The 26,991-nt window shown below is 42.2% G+C and overlaps 1 long non-coding RNA gene across 2 annotated transcripts; it reads right to left on the bottom strand.

Annotated features, from left to right (window-relative positions):
* Positions 1-23,860: 23,860 nt before the first annotated feature.
* On the bottom strand, positions 23,861-26,721 carry LOC127448534 (uncharacterized). Of its 2 annotated transcripts, XR_007898543.1 has the most exons (6): positions 26,666-26,721; positions 26,477-26,535; positions 25,749-25,831; positions 25,583-25,653; positions 25,373-25,467; positions 23,861-24,973 (listed from the first exon to the last, which is right to left on the bottom strand). It is a non-coding gene; the product is annotated as an uncharacterized LOC127448534 (long non-coding RNA). The 2 variants fall into 2 exon arrangements; XR_007898544.1 differs by lacking the exon at positions 25,749-25,831 and having other exon boundaries at positions 25,583-25,697; positions 26,666-26,688.
* Positions 26,722-26,991: the final 270 nt, after the last annotated feature.

The following is a 26,991-nucleotide window of genomic DNA, read 5'->3' as shown; positions in this document are numbered from 1 at the left end:
AATGATAAATAAGCATTATTTATCACCATTTTGCCAGAGCCATTAGGTGGTTTCCCATAAGGAGCATTCCAATACAATTCTCTCCCATTGCTACATTCAATTCAACAGCATTGCATTTATCCACTCTGTGTTCAAATAATTTATTTGTTTTATTGTCTAAGTCAGTACTTTCCTTTTTGGTTATTAGTTTATTAGCCTTTAGCAGTGCATATTAATTATTAGCATTATTAATCATTGTGGTATTTACTCTTGCTTATCTATTGTTAATAAATTTCATTAATTTTATTACAACTGTGTCTTCATTGTGTTGATGATCAAAGACTCTACTAGTTGTCCAGACTCTCACAAATCCTTCAGATAAATCAGCTGACCAACTCCCTCTAGTTTACATTAATTCTAAGTGCTCTAACAGCTCTTTTGGGAGTGTTCTTAAATTGTTAAGATAGTATTCTTAACTGGTGCCTCGTATTGCAAAGGGGGGAGGGGACAGCTGATACACTCAAAACCACACCTTAAGTGACACGTGATCAAAAATCACTACGTCATCGGTGAATTGAGTAGAAATCACTACATGTGATGGTCATTTTCAGGGTGATAATGTAACTGGGCTCTTATGACACCAGTGTTTAAGTGTACATTTTTAAATCAGTGCAGCAATATATCAGTGCACTTTTTCCCACGTCCCGCATGTCAGGAGCAGTATTTATGCATTTACCCCGTGCCCTCGCGGGGGTACTTGAAACTTTCGCAGCTACTTCAGGTGGATTTACTGTATAAACCCATGTAAACATCCAAGTTAAGTGTAAATAAATGTCTTTTGCTCTGCCATTCGCTATTTCGACAACTGGAGCGCGAACAGACAGCATTTCTGCGCATGCACAGTGAGGTGCACGGGGCGTGTGCGTGAGAGATGTGCGGGCATGAGGCGATCGTATGGCGAAGAGAGTGGCTGTGTCAGCAATCACTATTTCCTATATAGTGAATGGCAGTTAGTGCACTACATCTCAGCAGTAAGTGAACGAAATTAGCGAATTCGGACGCTGACGTATACACCGAGTGTCAGAGCTCTGGGGCTGTCGCAGAAATTTTAAAATACTTGGGCCTTATTTGTTATTCTTATTAAATAATATATTAATACAATAAATCTTCATTCTGTTTGTCATTTTTAATATATACTGTGTGATAAAATAAAGAGTAAACATATTTTATCAAATAAAGAGTACATTTTAAAATGTATCTGTCTGTTTTGCCTCTCTATATGTTATTATGTTATTTTAATCAAGTAATGATTTGTCAATAAGTAATTTGCTACATACAGCATGAAATAAAACATTGCAGGAGTGAAGGAAGCAGTAAACTCCCAGCTCGTACGTCTTCCCCGTGGTGGATTGTGTACACTCAAAATGAGAGTGCATTGTGGGTAAGAATGAGTGAACAAGGCAACGAGTGGCTCATTCATAATTCAGACACTCCTACAAAATGGTAGACACCCGAAATAGTGCACTATATAGTGGATATGGGGCTGTTTCAGACACAGCGAGTGTTCCACGACCGGGGTTGGTGCCCTACGCACTAGGCTGCGTATATGCATTTAGAGAGCGGCGGTACTGCTGTACAGAACTAATTATCTAAATACTTATGACACTGAAAACTGTAACTACACTGAAATCAGAATCCACACAGGACTTTAAAAGCTATGAAATAGCTAAAGTAGGCATTAATAAAACATTATCTTGCTTTGGTTATATTTCAGCATTATATATAATGTCCTTGTGGGACATTTTCACGTTTTCACTGTAATAATTACCAGAAATGTTTCCAAACCTCTCTTATTGACAAATTCATCCAGATCTGACAAGAGCCCTTAAAAGAGTTCACCCAAAAAATACAATTCTCATTATTTACTCACCCTCATGCCACCCCAGATGTGTATGACTTTCTTTCATCTGCTGAACTCAAATGAAGATTTTTAGAAGAATTTCTCAGCTCTGTAGGTCCATACAATGCAAGTGAATGGGTGGCAACATTTTAAAGCTAAACAAAATCACATAAGTTAGCATAAAAATAATCCATAAGACTCCAGTGGTTAAATCAGTATCTTCAGAAACGATGTGATAAGTGTAGATGAGAAACAGAGAAACAGATCACTTTAACACTCCTCTACTTTTGTTTTTGGTGATTCATATTCTTCTCTGCATATAGCCCCCTGCTGTCTAGCACAAAAATGACAAATATTGACCTGTTTCTCTCCCACAACTATCATATCACTTCTGAAGATATGGATTTAACCACTTGAGTCTTATGGATTACTTTTATGCTGCATTTATGTGCTTTTTGTAGCATCAAAATTTTGTGATAAATATGTTTTCTGCAGAAGACAGGAAGTCATACACATCTGGGATGGCATGATGGTGAGTAAATGATGAGAGAATTTTCATTTTTGGGTAAACTATCTCTTTAAAGTGATAGCTCAGCCATAATTTAATATTCTGTCATAATTTCCCTACCCTCGCGTTGTTCCAAACCAGTGTGACGCTTTGTATTATGTGGAAAACAAAATATGTTAGACAGAATGTTAGTTCTATCAGGAAGACTCACAGACTTGAGTAAAATTTAAGATGACATTTATTTGAATATAAAACCGAAATGTAATGTCTCTCTTTGGCGTAAGCCCCGTCTGGCGGTCCGAAAAAGTTGTACTCAGAACCGTCATATCCTGCCGGAGATAGGAGGCAGGGGTGAGGAGCCTACCCCCGTTTAGGATGATACTCAACTGGTGGTGGTGGGGTGGTGGAGGTTGCCGTGTCAGCACACTGAAACAGCAATGTGATTGTGAGCAGACTTATAAAGCATTGGCTTACATGTGATTGGCTAGGAGTTACCTAGCTAATGGTGCAATGATGTACAGCTGCTAGTCTTCCTGCTAGAACTACACTGCACTTACATGGACTGACAGTCTCAGTCACCATTCACTTTCAAAATGAAAAAAAAAAAACATTCACTGAAAGTAAATAGTGACTCAAGCAATCATTCTGTCTAATATCTCCTTATTGTGTTGCATGGAAGAAAGAAAGTCATACGAGTTTGGAACAACATGATGGTGAATGATATAATATAATAAACGTCTATTATGTCATTTGTGAAAGTAACAAGTTACTCACTACTTGAGTACTCTTTTAATTGGATACTTTCTTACTCTTACTCAAGTAATTATTTATGTTAGTACTTTTAATTCTACTTGAGTAATTATTTTTTTAAGTAATTGTACTTTTACTTGAGTACAGTTTTTGGCTACTCTACCCACCTCTGGATACAACCCAATTGTTAATACCGTGGAGCCATCGGGAAGTATTATTCCAGACAGCCCATAATTAGATGGCGGGTCACTTAGGGCAGGAAAATACACTGAACCATCTAATGACCCATTTCTATTAGCCAGGCATTCACGGGGATGTCCGCAGGTGGTGTGTGGAATGGTGTGAATGTCAGCTGGTGAATCCTCCGGCCACCCCAATAGCGCCTTTGTGTCGCCTTCTATTGATCAAGGTCCCCTTTGAAAGAATTCGTATGGACTTCGTCGGGCCATTTGAGTGGACGGCATGTGGGCATCACTTTGTGTTGGTTCTGGTGGACTACAATGTGATATCCAGAAGCAGTGCCTCTGCACAACATCTCAGCACATAGTGTTGCAGATGCACTCTTTAGAATAGTCTCCCGAGTGGGTATTCCGAAAGAAATCCTCACTGATCAGGGCAAAATGTTTCTGTCACGTACACTACACGAACTATTAAGGGGAGATTAAATTGATTCAGGCTAGCGTTTACCACCCCCAAACGGATGGCGTGGTCAGACAATTTAATCAGACACAAAAGAATATGATTCGTAAGTTCACGCACGAAGACGCTTGAAATTGGTACAAGTGGCTCGAGCCCCTATTATTTGAAGTATGAGAGGTCTCACAAGCCTCCACAGGGTTCTCCCCATTTGAATTATTGTACGGGCGTCGACCGCGTGGCATGCAAATTGGGAGGAGGGACCTTCAAACAGCAAAAACGAAATTCAATACGTTCTTGACCTGAAAGCAAAACTCCAGTATAATGGGTACTCGACTATGGGAATTTACACCGGGAGATAAAGTCCTTGTATTACTCACCACATCGCACCTGCAGCATCTGGGAGCTGTCCTGAGGTTGTTGAGATGAGTGGGTCTCAGAGCAAACCCAAAAAATGCGCAATAGGGTGGGTGGAATTATGGTATCTGGGCTTCCACTTGGGTCATGGGCAGGTGTGGCCCCAAATTGATAAAACCGCAGCGATTGCAGCCTGCCCGAAACCTAAGACCAAAAAGGAGGTAAGACAGTACCTGGGGCTGGCTAGCTATTATTGTAGGTTTGTGCCTAATTATTCGACTGTCACCAGCTTGATGACTGATCTGACTAAAAATGGGGCACCAGATCCAGTCCAGTGGACGGAGCCGTGTCAGCAGGCGTTCATGCAGGTGAAAGCTGCACTTTGCGGCAGGCCATTGTTGTACTCTCCTGATTTCTCTCTCCCTTTTAACTTGCAGGCAGACGTATCGGACAGGGGGTTGGGAGCGATACTGTCCCAGATGGTGCAGGGGGAGCAGCGCCCCGTGCTGTACATTAGTCGTAAGCTCTCGCTGAGGGAGACTAAGTACAGCACAGTGGAGAAGGAGTGTTTGGCCATCAAGTGGGCGGTCCTCACCCTCCGATACTATCTGTTGGGGCATGCTTTCACCCTCTGTTCGGAACACGCCCAGCTCCAGTGGCTCCATCGCATGAAGGATACCAATGTGCAGATCACCCATTGGTATCTAGCTCTCCAGCCTTTTAAGTTCGAGGTCCACAGGCCAGGGCGCAGATGGCAGTTGTGGATTTCCTCTCCAGAAATGGAGGGGAGGGAGTAAGTGACAGGTCGGATGGCTCCCCAGCCTGAGTCAGGCAATGGGGGTATGTGGTGATGGGGGCATGGCTGAGCGACATCTGTGGAGAGCGAGGCCAAAAGAGGAAGAATGGTAAGGATTGACACCTGTGGGAAATGCAGTGAGAGCTGGAGATGGATAATTGGGCAATCCAAACCACCAGAGGGGAGAGAGAGCTACACTTCAAACACCTGAGTGTGTGTGTGTGTGTGTTTAAACGTGTGTGCTGAAAAGCCATGTTGTTCATTGTAAATAAATGACTTCATTGAGAAAAGAATACGCAGAGTCCCGCTTCCTCCTTCCAACAGATCCAATGACTTGTTACACTGATAAAATCAGTAATTGATCAAATCAGTCAGTGCAGTTTACTAGTAAATATCAATGTTTTGATTGTACAAGAGGAAAATATATCCACCATTCCCAGTCTATTTCTGTTCTACACATTAAAATAACCTTTTTTTTTAAAGTAAATTTATGCCTTGTTAAAAATACATGTTGCTTTTATGGGTTGCAACATCACTTTGTAGCATTTTACTATTCTCTGAATTGACAGCTGATGAACTTAAAAATCATTCATTTAAAGGGATAGTTCACCCAAAATTGAAAATTCATTCATTCAATCATTTACTCACCCTGATGCCATCCCAGATATTCTTTCTTCAGAAGAACACAAACAAAGATTTTTAGAAGAATATTTCAGCTTTGTAGGTTCATAAAATGCAAGTGAATGATGGCCAGAACTCAGAAGGTCCTAAAATGACAAAAAGGAAACAGAGAAGTAATCCATACGACTCCAGTGGTTAAATCCATATCTTCATAAGCAAAATAATTGATGTAGGTGAGAAACAGATCAATATTTAAGTCCTTTTCTTTTATTTTTTTTTACTATAAATCTACTCTTTAATTTCACTTTTATATCTGATAGTCAAATGTGAAGCCTGTTTAGTTTCACTTTCACATCTGAAAGTTAAAGTTAAAGTGGAGATTTATAGTAAAAAAAAGGACTTAAATATTGCTCTGTTTCTCAACCACATCTGTTATTTCGCTTCTTATGAATTACTTCTAAGTTTATGTGTTTTTGGAGCTACAAAGATCTGATCACCATTCACTTGCATTGTATGGACCTACAGAGTAGAGATATTGTTCTAAAAATCTGTGTTTGTGTTCAGCAGAAGAAAGAAAGTCATACACATCTGGGATGGCATGAGGGTGAGTAAATTATGGGAAATTTTTCATTTTGGGTTAACTAAACTGTTTAAACTGTTTTGCACTTCTCTGTATTGACAACTTATGAACTTCAACAAAAATAAAAATAATTAATTTAAACTGTTCTGCACTTCTCTGTATTGACAACTGATGAACTTCAACAAAAATAAAAAATAATTCATTTCAACAGCTTGTTGTCATTTTATTTGAATTTAACAGCCCAGTTAACATCCATGTGGCATTCTCAGGCCACATCTGAACTTTAAGGTCAATACTATTAGCTTCCTTTGTGCCATATCTGGTCCAAACCAGTTCCTCCTTCAATTTACATACTGTGGATCACATCTGGGCCAGAACCATTCATTAAACAATCTCTGGGCCAGATCTGGCCCACACCCATTAGTTCTGCTCACTTTACGGTGTGTGGGCCAAATCAGGGCAGAGGAACCAGGTGTATGCTGGGCCATAACTAAATCAAGTATGTGGCCTACATACTTTTTTGCTAACTGGGGTCTGTCTGCACTGCAGAAAATGATTTTCAAGACAAGTATTTTTGTCTTGTTTTCCTGTAAAATTGTCTAAACATTACAACGTAATTTATTTTCTTGTCAAGCAAAACGGCATAAGATATTATGTCTTGTTTTAAGAGAAATCTGACAAAATTAAGTGAACTAAAAACTTTAAAAAAATAAAATTAAAAATCTGCCAATGGGGTAAGAAAAATAAGCTTGTTTTCCCTTTAAATTAAGTTTATTTTTCTTAACCCATTGGCAAACAGTTGTCTTCTTTTAAACATTTATCTTAGTAGATTCGGTTTAATTTATCTCAAAACAAGACCTAAAATCTTTAGGAAGTTTGCTTGTCAAGTAAATAAATCACATTTTAAGAATGCTTAGATAAATTTACTGGAAACAAGACAAAAATACTTGTCTTGAAAATAATTTTTTGCAGTGTGTCTGTCGTTCTCTGACTGTCTGTATATCTGTGTATCTGTCTTTTGGTTGTTCTAACATTCTGTCTCTGTCTGTCTGTCTGTCTATCTACTGTATTTGTTTTTCTATCTGTCTGTCTGTGTATCAGTCTGTCGGTCGTTCTAACATTCTATCTCTGTCTGTCTGTCGGTCGCTGTAACATTCTGTCTGTCTGATTGTTATTTATCTATCTGTGTCTGAATTGGTTCGCGATACAATATGAATTACTCAGAAAGCTCATGCGTGCACTGCTAAATCATTAGGTGCGCTCTCTCACTTGCCAACATGCAAACGGAATGCTTTAAAACAGTGGTTCTCAGCCTTTTTGACTCCAAGGCTCCCCAGTCCAAGACAATATTTGAAGCCCCCCTCACCTGAAACTAGACGGGTCTGATTAAAATAATTAATCATGGATAATTTTTTATTCTAGAAGTTTCAGAAAGAGTCTGTTTATAATTTGTCAGCATACATCTTAAAGTATTTTTTTTTTTTTTTGTTTTGTTTTTTAGCATTTTAATTAAGTTAAATGATTTAAATTATTTAAATATTTCTTATTTTAAATCGATTTTAAGTCAACTTGAGGGCCCCCTTAGAAGCGTGTCCTGGACCCCTAGTGGGTCCTGGCCCCCTGGTTGAGAACCACTGCTTTAAAGTACAGAAAATCAAGATAACGCTGGTTGCAGTGGACCTACAATCAAAGGAAACCAAACCTGCAAATGTGTCCTATCGCTTGCCTTTGATGAAGAAGGTCTTTATTATGTTCAACATGTGTGCAGCTTGTGAATGTAGCCTATGGTGGCTTAATGCTGCCATGTATTTATTATTTTTTTCACTCAATTATGTCGTAATAACGAGATATTATGTCATAAAAATGACATCTTTTCTCGTAATAACGAGATATTTCATAAAAACGACATCTTTTCTCGTAATAACGAGATAAGTTGTAAAAATGGCATCTTTTCTCATAATAACGACATAATATGTTGTAAAAACAACATCATTTATTGTATGGTAACCATGGCACTGTTATTTGAAATGATTTATCTTCATTTTTTCCTTTGTTTAAGCCATAAATCAATTCTACAATATGTCATGTGTATTTTGTTGATTCATGTTTTTCATGTCTTTTATTTTGAAAAGTTTAGTTCCTGTTTCATGTCATGTGTTCCCTTGTCATGTGATTTCATGTTTTCCCTCCATGTTCATGTGTCTTGTTTTCATTGGTTGATTGTCTTTTTATCTTGTTTAGAGTTCTGTCTGTTCATTGGTCATCTTTGTCATGTGTTCTCCCATGTTTTTCATTGTCCCTTGTCAGGTATTATATTTGGTAAAGTTGGTTCCATGTCAAGTCAGGTTTATGTCAATTCAAGTTCATGTTTATGTTTCACATTTATAGTTAGGATTTTTTGGATTTCACTTTTGTAAATAAAATTGCATTTGGGTTCTTCACTCCATCGTCTTCGTCATTGCCAGCAGCCACTCGTTACACAATGTGGAAGTAAACATAAAAACATGAGCGGTAGGCTATGACATGGCCTTTGTGAATTAGATGTTGAGCTGCAATTCTCAAATTACAGCTCATTCTCACTCAAAAAATAAAATTTTAAGATTTAGGTATTTCAATTTCATAACAATCTTTAATCAAATAAAATATCAAATAAAAATACACTATTTTTGTTGTTGTTGAGTGTTTAAGTTCATTGATATTCAGCAAATGCTTCAAAATATCAATGTATAATAGCTTTACTTAACTCATTGTATACTTTATTAAGTGGTAAATAAAATGTCCACCAAAAAACAATATTTTATTTTATTATTGTCATTACAATGCCTCTGTTGTTTTATTCATTTAAATGCCCGACAAAACATTGGACTGCATATATATATTTATAGATTGGTTGTCTAAAGAATAATTTATGTTAGAAGTAACGAACGATGAACAGTCTCTCATGAACATGTTCAATATGCTACTTATATGCATATGCATATACATATACATATATGCTATGTCATGATTCACAGTTGTTTTGCCTCTGTCATCTGTCTCTAGTCTCCCTTGCACTACATTTCCCATAATTCACTGCCCTAATCACTACCAGCTGTTCCCTATTGTTCTCACCTGTGTTTCATTTACCTTGTTTATCCCTGTGTATATATTGCCCTGATGTCTGTTTTACTTTTGTCAGTTGTTGTGTTTCTCTCCAGTCCGTGCTCTGGTTTCTATCCTGTTTGTTTACATTTGTTTTTGCTTCCTGGATCCCAGTCTTGCCCTGTTCCAGCGTTTATCCTGTTTTGTATTCCTGTTTTGTATTTTGTTTTATTTTTTCATTAAAGTTAAGCTGCTCCTAGATCCTGCTTCCGTGACCTTCTTTAAACATTACAGAACAACTGACCGAACCTAAATGGATCTAGCGGCTTACTTTGTCCAGCTGAGCTGGGCGGACTTACCCATTAAGGAATACACGCATCTTTTTAGCACCATTGCCAGATACACGGGATTTGTTGATTCCCACCTGAAATCCCTGTATCGGATTGGACTCTTAGCTCACAGGTGGAGGGATTTGCTGGAGACAGGAGTCTACACTTGAAACTATCGGTTCAGAGGATCCTCCTCTCCCTATCCTGAACCCAGCTTCCAAACCTCCCACGCCTGAGTCTGCTCCACGCCATGTCACAGCCACGCCTGAGTCTGCTCCACGCCATGTCACAGCCACGCCTGAGTCTGCTCCACGCCATGTCACAGCCACGCCTGAGTCTGCTCCACGCCATGTCACAGCCAAGCCGCCCACGGCTCCTTGCTCCATGCCTGCCACGGCCACCGAGCTTGAAGCCTCGTCCATCCCAGAGCCAGCATTGCCAGCCTCGTCCATCCCAGTGCCAGCATACATGTCTGCCCAGAAGTGGAGGAGGAGAAGAAGGGCTTCTGCTCCCAAGTCTCTGCCCGCGACCACGGAGGTCGTTCCCGAGTCTCTGCCCATGCCCGCGACCACGGAGGTCGTTCCCGAGTCTCTGCCCATGCCCGCGACCACGGAGGTCGTTCCCGAGTCTCTGCCCATGCCCGCGACCACAGAGGTCGTTCCCGAGTCTCTGCCCATGCCCGCGACCACAGAGGTCATTTCCCAGTCATCCAGGACTCTTAATCTTGAGCCTTTTCAAGTTAAGCTGCTCCTAGATCCCGCTCTTGTGACCTTCTTTAAACATTACACATATGCATATATCAAAATAACATGATATGTTTGATAAGTGGATGATGAAATTCTCGTATTTTCTAATTGTCATTAAAATGGTACGATTTTACACTATCATAGCTTTTTTATTTCAATTTGTGTTATATGGCCCGGTTTATGTATGAATGTTTGGCAAAACTCCCAAGGGTTAAACTTAAAGGGATTCATTTATCACGGAGTAGCCTATAGCCAGGGTTGGGGAGTAATGGAATACTTGTAATGGGAATATGTTGTACATTTAAAATATAAGTAACTGTATTCCACTACAGTTACAATTTAAATCATTGGTATTTAGAATAGTTACATTCAAAAGGTAATTTGATTACTGAAGAGATTACTTTGCATTTTATTGTCATTTGTTTCATTTAATATTTAGTCCTTTCAGATGGAAAACATTTATACATATAAATTATGCGATCAAAAGTGCATTTGAGCAGCGGTGCAACACTTTCTTAAGATGTGATACATTCATACGAGCAGACAGAGAAGTAAGTTTGGAGCAGAAGAAATATAAATAAACCTTGTGTAAATTGATAGCTTTACGCTAAGCTGAAATAGCATTTTTAGCCATTTTACATGCACGTTATATTTTTTTATCAAGAAAATTCACGTTGGATCATAATTTCTTTTTTCTATTAAGACCTTTTGATATTAGGGCAAAAATCATATTCTTGATAATGTTTTTATTATTTTCCTGTAAAAATATCTAAAAATCCTTAAAACAAGATCAATTTGATTGATCTTGTTTTAGAAACAACACTGCATAAGATATTTAGGTTTTTCAGAGAATGTATTTTTAACATGTGTATTTTGTCTTATTGTACTGGCAGAGTTTTTATAGTCAAAACAAGTGAAAAAAATCTACCAGTGCTGAAGAAGCTATCCAAAGCATTTATACGTTACTGACCTTGAGTAATCTAACGGAATACGTTACAAATGACATTTTAAAGCATGTATTCTGTAATCTGTAGTGGAACACATTTCAAAAGTAACTCTCCCAACCCTGCCTATAGCCTACACCAGTCGATTGCAATAACAGTTTAAAAGGGAAAGAGAATAGAGAAAATACACACACACACACACACACAAATAAAAAAAAAAAAAAAATAATATATATATATATATATATAATGCTGACTCTTTCATTTCCTCGCTTCTGTAGCTGTGTGTTTGACTGACAGGTGGCTTTTATGTGCACGCTTGTGTTCCGAGAGCACTCGTGGTAACGCGGATATGTGCCTAAATGGTCAAATACACTTAAAAATTTCTGCCAAAAATGCCAGTCTTTGCGAGTTATTTATTTAAATACAGTCAGTAATGTCTAAAGTGAACGTTAATTTTTCCCTTGATATTGTAATAGCGATTATTAATTTAGAATAATAGAATTGAAAGTAAAATTCCTTTTATGTGTAGCAGATTTATATGTAAGCTACACCTCCAAAAACAAGCGTAGAACTTTGTTCCTTAAAGGTGCTATATGTAAGACTGACATGCATTTGAAATGGGTACTGCAGTCCAAATTCAAAATATTGGAGAGTTGCCTGCCCAGACTCGAAACTCATACGGGTTGCCAGAATGTTGACACGCAAATTAGCCAACTCAGCATCCTTTTTAAAGGATTTCTGGGCTTTTAAGCTGTCTCCATCTTCCAAAGGCATCTCCAGTATTTATCCTTGCTTTACTACACCTCTGGTCATGGTGGTTTTGAGACGGATGGCGAGGCTTTTTAGGTCGGGTGGAATCTGTTACCTCTGATCTAGTTCGTTTGCTGGCTTCCATGGCTGCAGCACGCAGTGTTGTTTGCCTGCAAACTTGTACAAATCTGGCAACCCGGCGGTGTCGAAATACAATTGGTGAGTGGGCAGTGGGCGGGATCACACAGGCCAAAACATAAACAGAAATTCCGGCCTGGAATGCAAACTTCAAAGTAGAATATACTGGCTGTAGCATTGTTATCGGAGAAGCCAGTATTTCAACTTAGAATGTTTCCTAATTCTCTAATGACATATTATGGTCATTTTATGATTTAGTACAGTAAAAATATTACATATTGCATCATTAATTATCGCTGTTTTATCATTATATTATAATGGGAGCATTCTAGTTTTGTTGCACCATTACTGATAGGCTTATGTCTTCAATGAACATGTCTGCGATTGGTTAGGCTACAATGCTCAACCACTGAAAAAAATAAATAAATACAAAATCGTTATTCAACGGTAGTAAATCTAAATGGAATTCTGTAATTGACACTTTTCACAATTATTTAATTGCAGCACTGGTAATTGCAATCTCGATTATGTTTTCGATTCATTGTGCAGCCCTAGCTGAATTAATGGCAGAAATGTAATTTATGTAGAAATGTAATGTAAAAAAAGAAGAAAAATAAGTGATGCCTTTCAAATATTTTAATAAACAGAGGAAGCTCTTGTTTATGATGCTGTTCATTTTCCTTTCAAATTTCCTTTCTTTTATTATTTCCATTTTTCATGCAAGTATATTTCTCACTTATTTCTGTTTATTGTATCCGGCATTCTCACTGAATTTTGCTTAGTGGATGTGACATGAGTATTTTCAAAATAATTATTTCATTTCCCATGGCTGTTTATTATATGATCGACACCAATAGCATTCAGTAACAGATGAGTCAATGTCTCAGTAAAGCCTTTATATCAATATGTATGAATATTGCATGTGCCCCTTACTGCCAGTTTGAATGTTCTAACAAATTGATGGCAATGCCCTTATTACTACTACATGATGGATAACATCTGGCAAATATACTGAAGGGAGATCTTGTTTATTTTGTGAAACGCCAACAAATCTTCCAGAAAGGCATGTTCAGATGGACTTAAGGGCGCATGCTTGGGGCAAATTGGACAAGGGTGAGATAAGAATTGACCCCTTTTCCAGTTTAACAGGCTGTGCCATTTATTGCCTTTTTTCTTTAGATTTGGCCTTTCATTTTCAGTATTCCATCTATATAATGTGTATAGGGCAAGTATTTGTTTTAACTAGTGACCTGACAGTATATGATGCAGTGCCCAAATAACATCAAGACTCAACTGAACAGATAAAATATATTGCTGTGTGATCAGCAGTGTATGCATGAGCTTAGGAGAGATTTGAATGCTCAAAATGTGCTGTTGTTAATTGTGCTGATAACTAAATGACATTCAGAAAATGTATATCAGCCCACTTAAATGTTCAGCACAAAACATTTTAACATGCTTGGAATCCAGTTATGTTAAGCATGTAAAGAATGCAATACATAAATCAATATATTTAAGTTTTACCAAATGCCTTATTTAAAAAAAAAGTAAATATGGTAAAAATCGTCATGGTTACTTGTGTAACCTCCGTTCCCTGATGGAGGGAACGAGACATTGTGTGGATGTAGTGACAATAGGGATCACTCTTGGGAGCCCGAGACGCCTCTGGTCTTTGATAAAAGGCCAATGAAAATTGGCGAGTGGTATTTGCATGCCACTCCCCCGGACATACGGGTATAAAAGGAGCTGGTATGCAACCACTCATTCAGGTTTTATGCTGAGGAGCCGAGACAAGGTCTGGCCATTTCAGCGGGTAGTTCAGCGTTGTGGCAGGAGGGACACAACATCTCATTCCCTCCATCAGGGAACGGAGGTTACACAAGTAACCATGACGTTCCCTATCTGTCACTCACTCGATGTTGTGTCGATGGAGTGACACTAGGGGTCCCTATACGAAACACCACAACTGGCTGAACTGTGTTACGTGAACTGGCAGTGTGTGATGGGCAGACCACTGTGGTCGACACGTAACCTCCCCCAACATAGTTATGAGTGTCGAACGGCCCTTTGGGGACAAGTCGTCTACCCAAAAGATAGAGACAGGCTAACCCAGTCGTGGCCTCTTTTCCCCTTCTTTTTTTCCACTCCCTAAAAAAGAAGGGGGATTATCCGACTGGGCCGCCAGGTCTAGTCGGGGGGTGTCCCTCCCAACGGGAGGACACTGCGGAGACCACACCTCGCCCCAAGAGAGGGGGGGATATTTAAATGGAAAAATACGTCACATGGTCTTTCCGGCCATGTGGAGAGTCTTCAAGGTAGATCCTACCCATTGGGGGAGGAGTTAATAGAAACATGGAGACTGGGGCAAAGGGGTTCTGCCCAAGGAAGATGCAGTTTGCCAACAGGGAAACAAATTAGCGGAAGATATACATCGCATGGGGTTTGCCTTACAGGGAACCGCCACATGCGGAGCACCTACCCCAGAACATGACTCTTAGTTAGCACGTGTACTGGGCCAGCAGCGAGTCTCTCCGAAAACTCGACAGCCACAGGGCTCGGAGGAAGTCAACCAGGGAACATAGTTTGTGAACACTACTGGGAATTAATGGCACACGTTTTCAGCTCAAAAGAGGTAGAAAGTGCTATGTGCAAGCGATACACCCGGTCGGCTATCCCGGGCTTCACTGCTTGTATTGCGTGCCACTACCTGGGACGAAACCGGTTCCACCCAGAGGCAAAGGTGTTGGGTGTTGCCCAGCCTGCTGCTCTGCAAATGTCTGTTAGAGAGGCACCCCTGGCCAGGACCCAGGAGGCCGCTACACCCCTGGTAGAATGGGCTTGTAGCCCTACCGGGGGCAGCATGTCCTGGGCGTGATATGCCATAGCTATGGCGTCAATGAGCCAGTGGGCTATCCTCTGCTTGGAGACAGCGCTTCCTTTCTGCTGTGCACCAAAGCAGACAAAGAGCTGCTCAGAGATTCTAAAGCTTTGTGTGCGATCCAAATAGATGCGTAAAGCATGCACCGGACACTGCAACGATAGGGCTGGGTCTGCCTCTTCCTGGGGCAGCGCTTGCAGGTTCACCACCTGATCCCTAAAAGGGGTCACGGGAATCTTAGGCACATAGCCCAGTCGGGGTCTCAGGATCACGTGAGAGTAGCCCGGACTGAACTCCAGGCACGTTTCGCTGACAGAGAATGCTTGCAGGTCTCCTACCCTCTTGATGGAAGTGAGCACAGTCAGGAGGGCAGTCTTCTAGGAGAGTGCCTTAAGCTCAGCTGACTGCAAAGGCTCAAAGGGGGCTCTCTGTAGACCCTGAAAAACTACAGCGAGGTCCCATGAGGGAATGAGGGATTCAGCCTCCTGGCGCCTCTCAGGAACCTGATGATCAGGTCATGCTTCTCTAAGGACTTACCGTCGACTGCGTCGTGGTGTGCTGCTATGGCTGCAACGTTCACCTTCAAGGTGGAAGGGGACAGTCTCCCTTCCAACCTCTCCTGCAGGAAGGAAAGAACTGATCCGACTGCGCATCTCTGGAGGTCTTCCCGTTGGGAAGAACACCACTTAGCGAACAGATGCCACTTAAAGTCATACAGGTGCCTCATAGAGGGGGCCCAAGCCTGAGTGATCGTGTCTACCACTGCGGGTGGTAGACCGCATAGGTCTTCCGTGTCCCGTCCAGGGGCCAGACATTGAGATTCCAGAGGTCTGGTCATGGGTGCCAGATGGTGACCGTCCCTGACAACGAAGGTCCTTCCTCATGGGAATTCGTTGGGGGGGGGGGGGGCTGTCGCGAGGAGTGTGAGGCCCGAGAACCACGTCTGGGTGGACCAGTAGGGTGCTACCAGGACGACCTGCTCCTCGTCTTCCCTGACCTTGCACAGGGTCTGTGCAAGTAGGCTCACTGGGGGAAATGCATATTTGCACAGGCAAGAGGGCCAGCTGTGTGCCAGCGCATCTATGCCAAGGGGGGTCTTGGTCAGGGCATACCAGAGCGGGCAGTGGGAGGATTCTTGGGAGGAGAACAGGTGCACCTGTGCCTGTCCAAATCGACTCCAAATCAGCTGCACCACCTGAGGGTGGAGTCTCCACTCTCCCCTGAGGGTAATCTGCCGTGACAGCGTGTCCGCTGTAGTGTTGAGGCTGCCCAGGATGTGAGTGGCTCGCAGCGACTTGAAGTGCTGCTAACTCCAGAGGAGGAGACGGCGGGCGAGTTGTGACATACAACGAGAGTGCAGACCACCTTGGCGGTTGACATATGCTACCGTTGCTGTGTTGTCTGTCCGAACTAACACGTGCTTGCCCTGGATCAACGGCAGAAACCTCCGCAGTGTGAGCAGAATTGCCAACAACTCGAGGCAGTTGATGTGCCAATGCAGTCGCGGGCCCGTCCACAGGCCAGCGGCTGCGTGCCCGTTGCAAACAGTGCCCCAGCCTGTTTTGGAGTCGTCTGTCATGAGCACGACGCACCTGGAGACCAGTTCTAGGGGAACACCTGCCCGTAGAAACAAGAGGTCGGTCCAAGGACTGAAAAGACGGTGACAGACCGATGTGATGACCATACGATGTGTACCGCGGCGCCATGCCCATCTCGGGACTTGAGTCTGAAGCCAGTGCTGAAGCGGTCTCATATGCATCAACCCGAGCGGTGTGGCTACCGCTGAGGATGCCATATGTCCCAGGAGCTTCTGAAAAAGTTTCAGTGGAACCGCTGTTTTCTGTCTGAACGCCTTCAAACAGGCCATGCTTGGTCGTGAGGCGCACTCTCAAAGAGACTGAGTCCAACTCCAAACCGAGGAAAGAGATGCTCTGAACCGGGAGGAACTTGCTCTTTTCCTAGTTGACCTGAAGCACTAATGAGGTGTGAGAGCACCAAGACCCTGCGTGCACACAACATGTCCCGAGCGTGAGCTAAGATTAGCCAGTCATCGAGATAGTTGAGATTGCGAATGCCCACTTCCCTTAATGGGGCAAGGGCTGCCTCTGCGACCTTCGTGAAGATGCGAGGAGACAGGGACAGGCCGAAAGGGAGGACCTTGTACTGATTCGCCTGACCCTCGAATGCAAACCGCAGGAAGGGTCTGTGTCAAGGAAGGATCGAGACGTGGAAGTACGCAACCTTCAGGTCTACTGCCGCGAACCAATCTTGCTGGACGCTCACCAGAATGCGTTTTTGCATCAGCATCTTTAATGGGAGTCTGTGTAAGGCCTGGTTCAGTACTCGCAGGTCCAATATTGGCCGCAACCCACCGCCTTTTTTCAGTACAATGAACTAGGGGCTGTAAAACCCCTTCTTCATCTCGGTGTGCAAGCCACGCATCCAAGTTCCGTGCAAAGGGGACCAAGGGCACAACGTCATCGGACGTAACGGCAGGTGGGGCCTCGCGGCGTGGCGGAACTCGAGGTGCCACACCACGACGTGGCCATGCTGAGTCTAGGGACATCAAAGCACTTACCTGGCTCCTTGTGACCACCCCCGGAACAGCCTGGGACGGGGGAGGAAGAGGCCTGTCCTCGTAACCTGTGGAGACTGCCACATTGGGGGCGGCTGTGTGCCACAGCTGGGTGCTCAGGGGCAGGAAGACCACCGCTGGAGTGGCAAGCCTGCAAGGAAAAAACCTGTGAACGGTAGTCATGACGACGACCGTGCACACTGGGTATGTGACCCAGGGAAGAAGGAAACCGCTCTTTTGCTGAACTGTTGGGTACCACAGCCACTTGGGCATGCGGCAAAATCAAACAAAAAGGCAACAAAAGATTTTCCACGCGGTGACCGCAACGTTGCATGGTCATGTTCTCGCAATGAGAACATGAACCATCCACAAACGCTGCCTCTGTGTGTGTTGTGCCCAGACACGAAAGACAGCGATCATGACCATCCGAAGTTGAGAGATAACGACCGCAACCAGGAATAACACACAATCGGAAAGGCATCTTTATAAAGACGTGTCTTTAAAAAGACGTTCCGTGTGTGCCGCTGTTTTAGAAAAAATATACTCTTTTAGAGAAATAAACTCTTTCAGAAAATATACTCTCTTTTTTCTGCCGAAGCGCCCAGGGCGTTCTCTGCAGTGCACCAGTGCAGAGGAGGGAGAAGCCGCTGAAAAGCGCCGTCAGATCCAGCAGAGGTGAATGAACAGTAGTAATTCAGTGTTAGTAAGTGAGCATGACCGTTCGGCTCCGAAGAGAAAATCTGAATGAGTGGTTGCATACCAGCTATTTTTATACCCGTATGTCCGGGGGAGTGGCATGCAAATACCACTCACCAATTTTCATTGGCCTTTTATCAAAGACCAGAGGTGTCTCAGGCTCCCAAGAGTGACCCCTAGTGTCAATACATCGACACAACATCGAGTGAGTGACAGATAGGGAACTGAGAATAAATATTAATGTAACTTATTTAACCCTAATATTATCAAAATTACCTGGGTCCTGTAAAGAAAATGCCATATGCTCACATGTGCACCTTCACACACATATTAAACATTGAATTTACAGAAAAAAGAAAGCCATGAAACTGTGACATGAAAATAGGACACCTTGTGTACCCTGTTTTTTTGTCTGGTGTGCCAGGCTTGGGTAAAACTGATGCTGAAATAGAATTATGAGATAAAGCCGGCGGCCATTCAACAATGAGGGAAAATAAAAAGATATATTTTGTTACTTGCCAAAGGCGAAAAAAACATTTCAGTTGTGACAGTACAATATTTGTGCTTCATTAGGGCTGTATTGCAATTTTAAAGTCAATATTTTCTGGAATCACTTTGTATTCTCATTGTGAATACTACATCATATACATTCACTTACTCGGGCCTTTTTAACTGTCACTTGAAATGCAAAACAAAAAGGAATAGAAAATTAAACTATGTTATTCACACAGGCAATAAAGCTTTTACAAACAACCAGGTAAAATATAACCCCCGGGGGAATACAAAAAAGGCCAGTTAAATAATATAATTGTCATGCCCACGTCGGGCTCTCCTTCTCCACCTATACTCCGATCTCTCTCTCTGGACTTCTAATCACGAACACCTGCGCACAATCCCATAGTTAATCAAGGACGCAACAAATACTCACCTCTCACAATCATTCTCTGTCAAGTCTCTCAAAGGTTTGTGCTAACTGTGCTGCTTCCACACAGTGTTTATACCTTTCATTTCACCTATAGTGTGGATTAACTCCACTGCTATTTGAACTTCCTTCTTCATCGCTCCTCATGAGAGGTATTTACTCCCTCATTACTCTCCATTGTGTTTCACCATTTTCTATTGTTTTTCCAGAGCCATTTTCATCCATCTATGTGGTTATTATTATTAATCTGTCATAACCTTCTGTATCTCAATAAAGATCCCTGCTCCTGGGTTCATCATTATCCTCAGTGTGTTGGTTCACTTCGTGACAGAAGACTTGACCGCACTATGGACCCAGTGGGATCGGATTTGCATTGTGCAACCGATACCATCGAGGCGCTGATGAAACATCTTCGTCAGTCCCTCTCTGCTCTGACTGCCGCAGTTACAGGACTATTTGCTGATGTTTCGTACCCTCACCGCAGCAAGTGGATGGAACGAGATGGCTGTCTTCACCACCTATCGTCAAGGGCTAAATCCTACCTTGCAGTTACAGCTGGCTGGCAATGATGACTCTATGGGCCTGGAGCGCTTCATACAACTTTCTCTCAGAATCGCTAATCGAATGCAATCCTGTCTGAGTGAAACTGTTACTTACCATGCCGAGTCTCAACCATCATCTGCTTCAAATTCCTGGGTCTCAGAGCCCCCTGAAGAGCTGATGCAACTGGATTACTCTCAGCTGAATCCTGCTGAATGCCAGAGACGTCTGGAACATCGCGTCTGCCTCTACTGCGGTGAAGCTGCTCTCATCCTGCCAGAATGCCTGACCTGACCGCCACAAGTAATGGTGAGCTCTCTTCACAGCCATCCTGCCATTCATTCCCTGCTGAGTACCACAGTAATGATCATTTCTAATTCTGCTTATTTCACAGTAGATGCTCTCTCCGACTCAGCTGGGAATTTCATCTCTCGGGTGCTCAACAGAAAGCTCTGCCTCCGCTCCATCCCATGCTCCATGCCACTCCCCATCCACTCCATAATGGGCCAACTGGTTGGTAATGGCTACATAACCCACCAAACTGAACCAGTCACTGTGAAAGTAGGTGCCTGTCACTCTGAATGCCTCCCACTCATCATCTTGAATGGCTCTATGTCTGATGTTATCCTCGGTTGACCCTGGCTGATCCAACATTCTCCAGTGGTGTCCTGGACATCAGGGGAAATTCTTGCCTGGGGTGATCAATGTTTTCAGAGCTGCCTCTCTCTTCCTCGTCATCACCAGTTCCCTGAATCTCCGGTTGCAGTTCCCCTCTACTCCACATCTATCGAGAGCCCCTCCGATGATCGACCCCTCTCCATCCCACATGAATACCACGAGTTCATCAACATTTTCAGTCCCCAACGAGCTACCCAGTAACCACCTCATCGCTCATGGGACTCAGTCTTCCAAGGCTTATGAACGAGATCTTCTGAGAGTATCTCCACCAATTCCTCGTCATCTACATAGACGATATACTCATCTACTCCACCAATCTGACTGACCTTCGTCAACACATAAAACTAGTTCTTCAATGCCTCCGTGACCCTCAAGTATTCCTCAAAGCAGAAAAATGTTCCTTCCATCAGCCCTCCGTACAGTTCCTGGGTTACCACATCAGCCGTACCAGTGTGCAGTTGGATCCAGTGCAAGCCATTCTCTCTTGGCCACAACCCACAATCCAGCACTTCTTGGGATTTGCACATTTTTACAGGTGCTTTATCAGAAACTTTAGCACCATCATGGCTCCTTTAACTTTCCTCCTCTGAAACTAACCTAAAACTCTTCCAATGGTCTCCTGAAGCCTCCACGACATTCCAAATGCTAAAGGAAAGATTTACCTTGGCACCCATTCTCCGCTATCCCAATCCCGAGCTCCCGTTTGTGGTGGAAATTGATGCCTCAACCACCGGCGTAGGGGCAGTGCTTTCTCAGCGGCAAGGTACTCCTCCCAAACTCTTTCCATTTGCCTTCTCCCAGAAACACTCATCAGCAGAACAGAATTACCGCAACCGGGAATTATTGGCCATTAAACTGGCACTTGAGGAGTGGTGCCACTGGCTTGAGGGTTCTTGTCATTCGTTCCAGGCTATTATGGACCATCGGAACCTGGAGTACCTCTGAGATGCTAAACGGTTAAACCCTCGCCAGGCCTGGTGGGCCTTATATTTTACCCGCTTCACCTTCACTGTCACCTAACGTCCAGGATCCAAAAACATAAAAGCCAATGCACTCTCTCGTATTCACTCTTCCGAGCCAGTCATCTAAGCCCCTGAACATATTCTCCCTCCAACCATCATCATCAGCCCCATTCAATGGACCATGGACAAGCAGATCACCCAAGCCAGCACCACCAACCCTACTCTCACCGGGTGTCCACCCAATTGCACCTACGTTCCAGCAGAACTGAGAAACCAACTAGTCGAATCCCTTATTTGTCGTTGGGCTCTGGGCATCCTGGCACAGCACAAAACCTCTCGCTCCTTCAGAACCACTATTGGTGGCCCCATATGTCCCGCGACATTCAGTGCTTCAAGGCCTGTTCTGACTGTGCAGTGTCTAAAGTCCCTCGTCATCTCCCAGCCGGAAAGCTCCTCTCGCTGCCCATTCCTCATCGACCCTGGTCACACATAGGAGTAGAATTCATTACAGACCTACCTTCCTCCAATGAGTACACATGTGTACTGGTCATAATAGACTGCTTTTCTAAAGCCTGCCACCTAGTACCTTTTGAAGAGCCTCCCTACAGACCTGGAGACTGTAGAAACACTGTTCCATCATATCTTACGGAATTATGGCCTCCTGAAAGACATAGTGTCTGACCACGGCTCCCAATTCACCTCAAAGGTTTGGAAGGCATTTTTTAGGCTCCTATGTGTGTCTGTAAGCCTCTCCTCCAGTACCACCCACAGACAAATGGGCAAACAGAGAGGAAGATTCAAGAAATAGGTCGGTACCTATGGACTTAAAGCCACCATCATCAACACCAATGGAGTCGCTATCTTCCTTGGGACGAGTATGCCCATAACTCCCTTTGCCAACCAACCACTGGCCGCAATCCATTCCAGTGCATACTCTTCTACCAACCAACTCTCTTCCCTTGATCGCATGAACCTTTGGACGTCCCAGCAATAGACCATTGGTTTAAGGAAAGCGAGAGGGTCTTGGACAGTGCCCCTGTCCACCTCCAGCGGGCTGTCCACCGACAGAAGGACCAGGCCAATTCTAGGCGCTCTGCAACACCCTAGTACCAGCCCAGGCAGAAGGTCTGGTTATCCACCCAAGACATTCGACTGAGGCTGCCATGCCGCAAGTTAAGTCCCTGCTACACTGATTCCTTTACCATCCTAGAACAGATAAATGTAGTCACATATCATCTTCAATTACTTCCCCCCCACCCACTACCGTGTTGCACCCTCATTTCATGTTTCCCTTCTAAAATCTTACCATCCCTCTCTCTCTCCTTCTTCCCCAGAGTCCGGTGAAGGTAGTGAAGCCCCTCTGCCACTGCTCCTGGAGGACGGTCCTGTATACTCTGTATGGGACATCCTGGACTCCCAGCTCTGGAGGGGTCATCATCCTGGACCCAACTCTACTTACCAACTTCCACGCGGAACATCCAGATCATCCAGCGCTGCATGGAAGTGGTCGACCACGGTGTTGGGGTCTCTGGGCCTCTGGAGCGGCCCGTGGTGGGGGATGCTGTCATGCCCATGCCAGGCTTTCCTTCTCTGCCTATACTCCGATCTCTCTCTCTCTCTCTCTCTCTCTCTCTCTCTCTGGACTTCTAATCATGAACACCTGCACACAATCCCATAGTTAACCCTTTCGCACACTGGTTTGATCATTCCAGAGTGGTCCCTGGGGCGTACCATCACACCGGTTTGATTAGAACGTTCGTGTCTAACGTCATCAACCGACAATTTTAAAAATTCAAATCTGCTTTCAGTTGTTTAGCTGCCGCTGCTACAGAGAGGGACTGGCTAAGCGCTTTCCATTTACATGCCTAAAACAGCTGCTTGAACAATCTTTTCAACCACAGGATGTTTATTTTATGTTACAGGCATTCAAACTAACACAGAATAATACAAATTTACTGCTCAGTCAACACACTGTGTATAACAGTGCAAAACTAACTGAAACTCACCATATAAGCTGTCATACTGCTTAGCTGCTACATAAAAAGAGACTGGCTAAGCACTTGTCATTTACAGCTGCTAGAACTGTCTTTTTAAACCACAGAATATTTTATTTTATGTTACGAGCATTCAAACAACCACAGAAGAATACAAGTTTACTGTCCATATCCACACACTGTGTATACTCGCGGAAAAACTAACTGAGAAATTCACCAAATCTGCTGTCGTGCGTCACTGCTATGGGGAGAGAGACTGGCTAAGTGCTTGTCTTTTATGTCTAAAATAGCTGCTCAAACAGTCTTTTCAAATATATGATAAAATAATTGTATGTAATGGGTATTCAAATAAACACAGAGGTATTAGAATACAAGTTTACAGCGCATATCTACACAATGGTATATGACTGCAGCAAAAATAATTGAGAAAAACAATCGCCTTTCAAAAGTAATGTTTTATTCACATGAAACAAATATTATGTTGACATGCTCTGGATTCTGAAGTCTGCACTGCAAATGTAAACAAACATGGCCATGGTCATAGCCTATCAATAATTACATTTATCTCGATAATAATACGATCATTATATAAGTTATATAAACACACATGTTTGACATATTTGAGAATCTAATAACACATTTTTAATGAAGTAAATAAGATGATGTTTTGTATAAAAACTAAGAATCTGAAATAAAGGATTGGCATCAGTAATGCTTAATATTTTTCTTTATTTTATTTATTTTTGTTGTTGTTGTAATGCTCCGTAGTCTTCCCTTTCCCCCGGTGACAAGTGTCACAGCATGTCACCTTTACCTCAGACTCGCATTGGTGCTCGTCACAGATTTTACACACACAAATTCTTTAGCTAATTGCATTTATTTACACAGTTGCCACAGAAAAAAAAAAATTCTGCTTTTAAAAGAAAACAATTAATGAGAGATCAGAGAAATATTTTTTTAATTCTGAAGATGTCTCAGCCACTGCTTCATCGCCTGCAAACACAACACCAAAGCAGGTGGAGGAGGTAAGCTCTTCTTGCTGGAGGGCTACAGCAATTTTACCCCTCCTGTTTTTTTTTGTTTTTTTTTAACCCTCAAAGTCAGACCCCACCTGCATCTCCCACAGAGGTCTAATATTTGAAAATGTTTATAACAGAGGAGCTTATTGAGGAGATCAGGAAACAAACCACTATGCCGCAGGACATCTGGAGAAAACACAACCTGGAGTGAAAGGAAAACTGGCAAAGTGGGTTCTGACTAATGTAAATGAGATTTAGATTAATGTAATTGAGCTTATATTGTAGTTTTGTGTGATGTGGTTACACTGGATCCTCCACTGACATCCACCACTATGAGGGACCTGGGATCTCTGAGTCCGTTGTCATGTCCTTACTGGCCCCTTACTATTGATAGGGCACTCCACTGTTTCTCTGCCATTCAGGATCAATCTGATGAGAGGGCTGCTTGAGGAGCACTGTTCACCACGGTATCGGTGCAGTGGGGGCCGTCCTGTCTCAGACAATCCCCTGCGTCTGAACAGCCAGGCATTTCCCCTCTGAAGTTCCTCAAACCACTTCCCAGGGCAGCAGGACCAGGTGGCACTGCAAGGTCTGTTTCTCCAGCACGTGGAAGACAAAGGAGAGGTGCCTTACAAAATATGTGTGTGCCATGCAACACTCCCTTGTGTGTTAATTCATGCTTTGAGGAGTACCACATACTCAAACATTACTGAACCTATAAAATGTTGTTTAAATGTTCTTTATAGTTAAAATGTAATGTTATTTCATACTGCTTAGTAAATATTATTACATGTATTTTTTTAATTTGTAAGTAGTTCTTATTTGAAATTACTATGGTCTAAGAAATTTGTGTTTTTTGTTTAACCATAACTGTAATAAAACTGTTAACATTTCATCATTATTCAATATGTCATTCATTCATTCTTGATAAAGCAGAGCCAAGTAACATATTACTTCACATCATGCACACTCAGGACATTTACAACTTACAAGTGAATAACACTCCTTTCAGCATGTTTTTGTTCCTATCCATGGATGAATCATTGACGAAGTGGAAGGGCAGCTGGCATTTCAACAGTTTATACCTGCAATAAGAAACAGATTTCAATTTTTTTGTGTGTGTGTGACATGCACACAGAGAGTTTATATCAGCATTCACCATTATGAGGGGCTTGAGATCTCTATGTCTGTTGTAATGACCTTACTGCCGCCTTATGTGAGGAAGAATACTGGTATACCAGTTCCACATTCTCCCAGCAATGATACGGGGCCTGTGGTACAGGTGGGCAAATAGGATGAGAATCACCATGATAACCTGCAAAATGACCAAAGAGAAAGCTGAGTAGTGAAGTAGTAAGGTACTCACCAAATACATGAGAGCTGTGCAACACTCCCTTTTGTGTTAGCCCATGTTTTGAGGAGTACCACACACTGAAGCATTACTGAGAACTGTGAAATAAAATAAGCAAATATTTAATTAATAGTTGTTATTGTTGTTATGACATTTGTATTAGTTATTGATATATTTCCATTGTTATTTATTGTAAATTGTGTATTTTTTCCTTGTAATTGGTTTATTATCTATGAAATGCAATTTCAATGTAACTGAATGTTATGAATGCTATTTAGTAGCTGTTATGGTTATGTTGCTTGTATTTATTAAAACATTTATATTGTTATTCATTATATTGATATTTATTTTAAAAGTTTTATCTAAAAACAAATGCATATAAAAAGCATAGATCAACAGATAAAATTATATAACATCTAATTTTATCTCTTGTCTCTCACAGAGCAATGTTTTTTTTGTATTCCCTATATACTCTAGTAACACATTTGAGCATCTAATGGTGATAGAAGGAAACGGTGTGACTATACTACATTACAAATGTCAAACATAGTTACTATGCCAACAAAAACAATATGCCCACAACATTACACAAGCAGTGAACAGCACAAGCCATTATGTAAACTACAACAAACTATGATAAATACAGATAATAAACATATTATTCATGTGTTTATCATGGTCTACATGTGTTTGCAAACAATTTTGGGAGCTTCTCAATCAAAAAAGATTTAAAATGTACTCACCAGTAGCAATCCTGTAATGTGTTGGCGGAAAAGTTGCATGTGGGAGCGATATTCAAAGTCTGAGACAATAAAAGAAATAAATGTCAATATAAACCATTGGTTAAAACATTTATTATAGTTTAGACATGTTTTAAACCAATTAAGAAGGTTTTAAAGTGAAGAAAAAAAAGTGAAACTTGCATCGCTTACCTACACTCTGCCCTCCAGCTCCAAGCAAGATGAGTCAGCTGTGAATAGTCATGTAACTTCCCAGTGTCACATGACAAGCTTGATGCATCACACTGGAGTTTAAAATTTGATACATTGTATAATAACCACCGAAAAAAAAAAAAAAAAAAAAACACGCTGGGGGGATCAGTTAAATAATTTAGAATTTACGTGCGAAAGGGTTAATCAAGGATGCTACAAATACTCACCTCTCACAATCATTCTCTCAAAGGACTAGTGCTGACTGTGCTGCTTCCACGCAGTGTTTATTTCTTCCATTTCACCTGTAGTGTGGTGTAGATTAATAT

Source organism: Myxocyprinus asiaticus, chromosome 11 (genome assembly GCF_019703515.2).
Source record: "Myxocyprinus asiaticus isolate MX2 ecotype Aquarium Trade chromosome 11, UBuf_Myxa_2, whole genome shotgun sequence".
In the NCBI taxonomy this organism is placed as follows: Eukaryota; Metazoa; Chordata; class Actinopteri; order Cypriniformes; family Catostomidae; genus Myxocyprinus; species Myxocyprinus asiaticus.
Note: the sequence above shows the minus strand (reverse complement) of the source record. Positions and strands in the feature narration are given on the sequence as shown.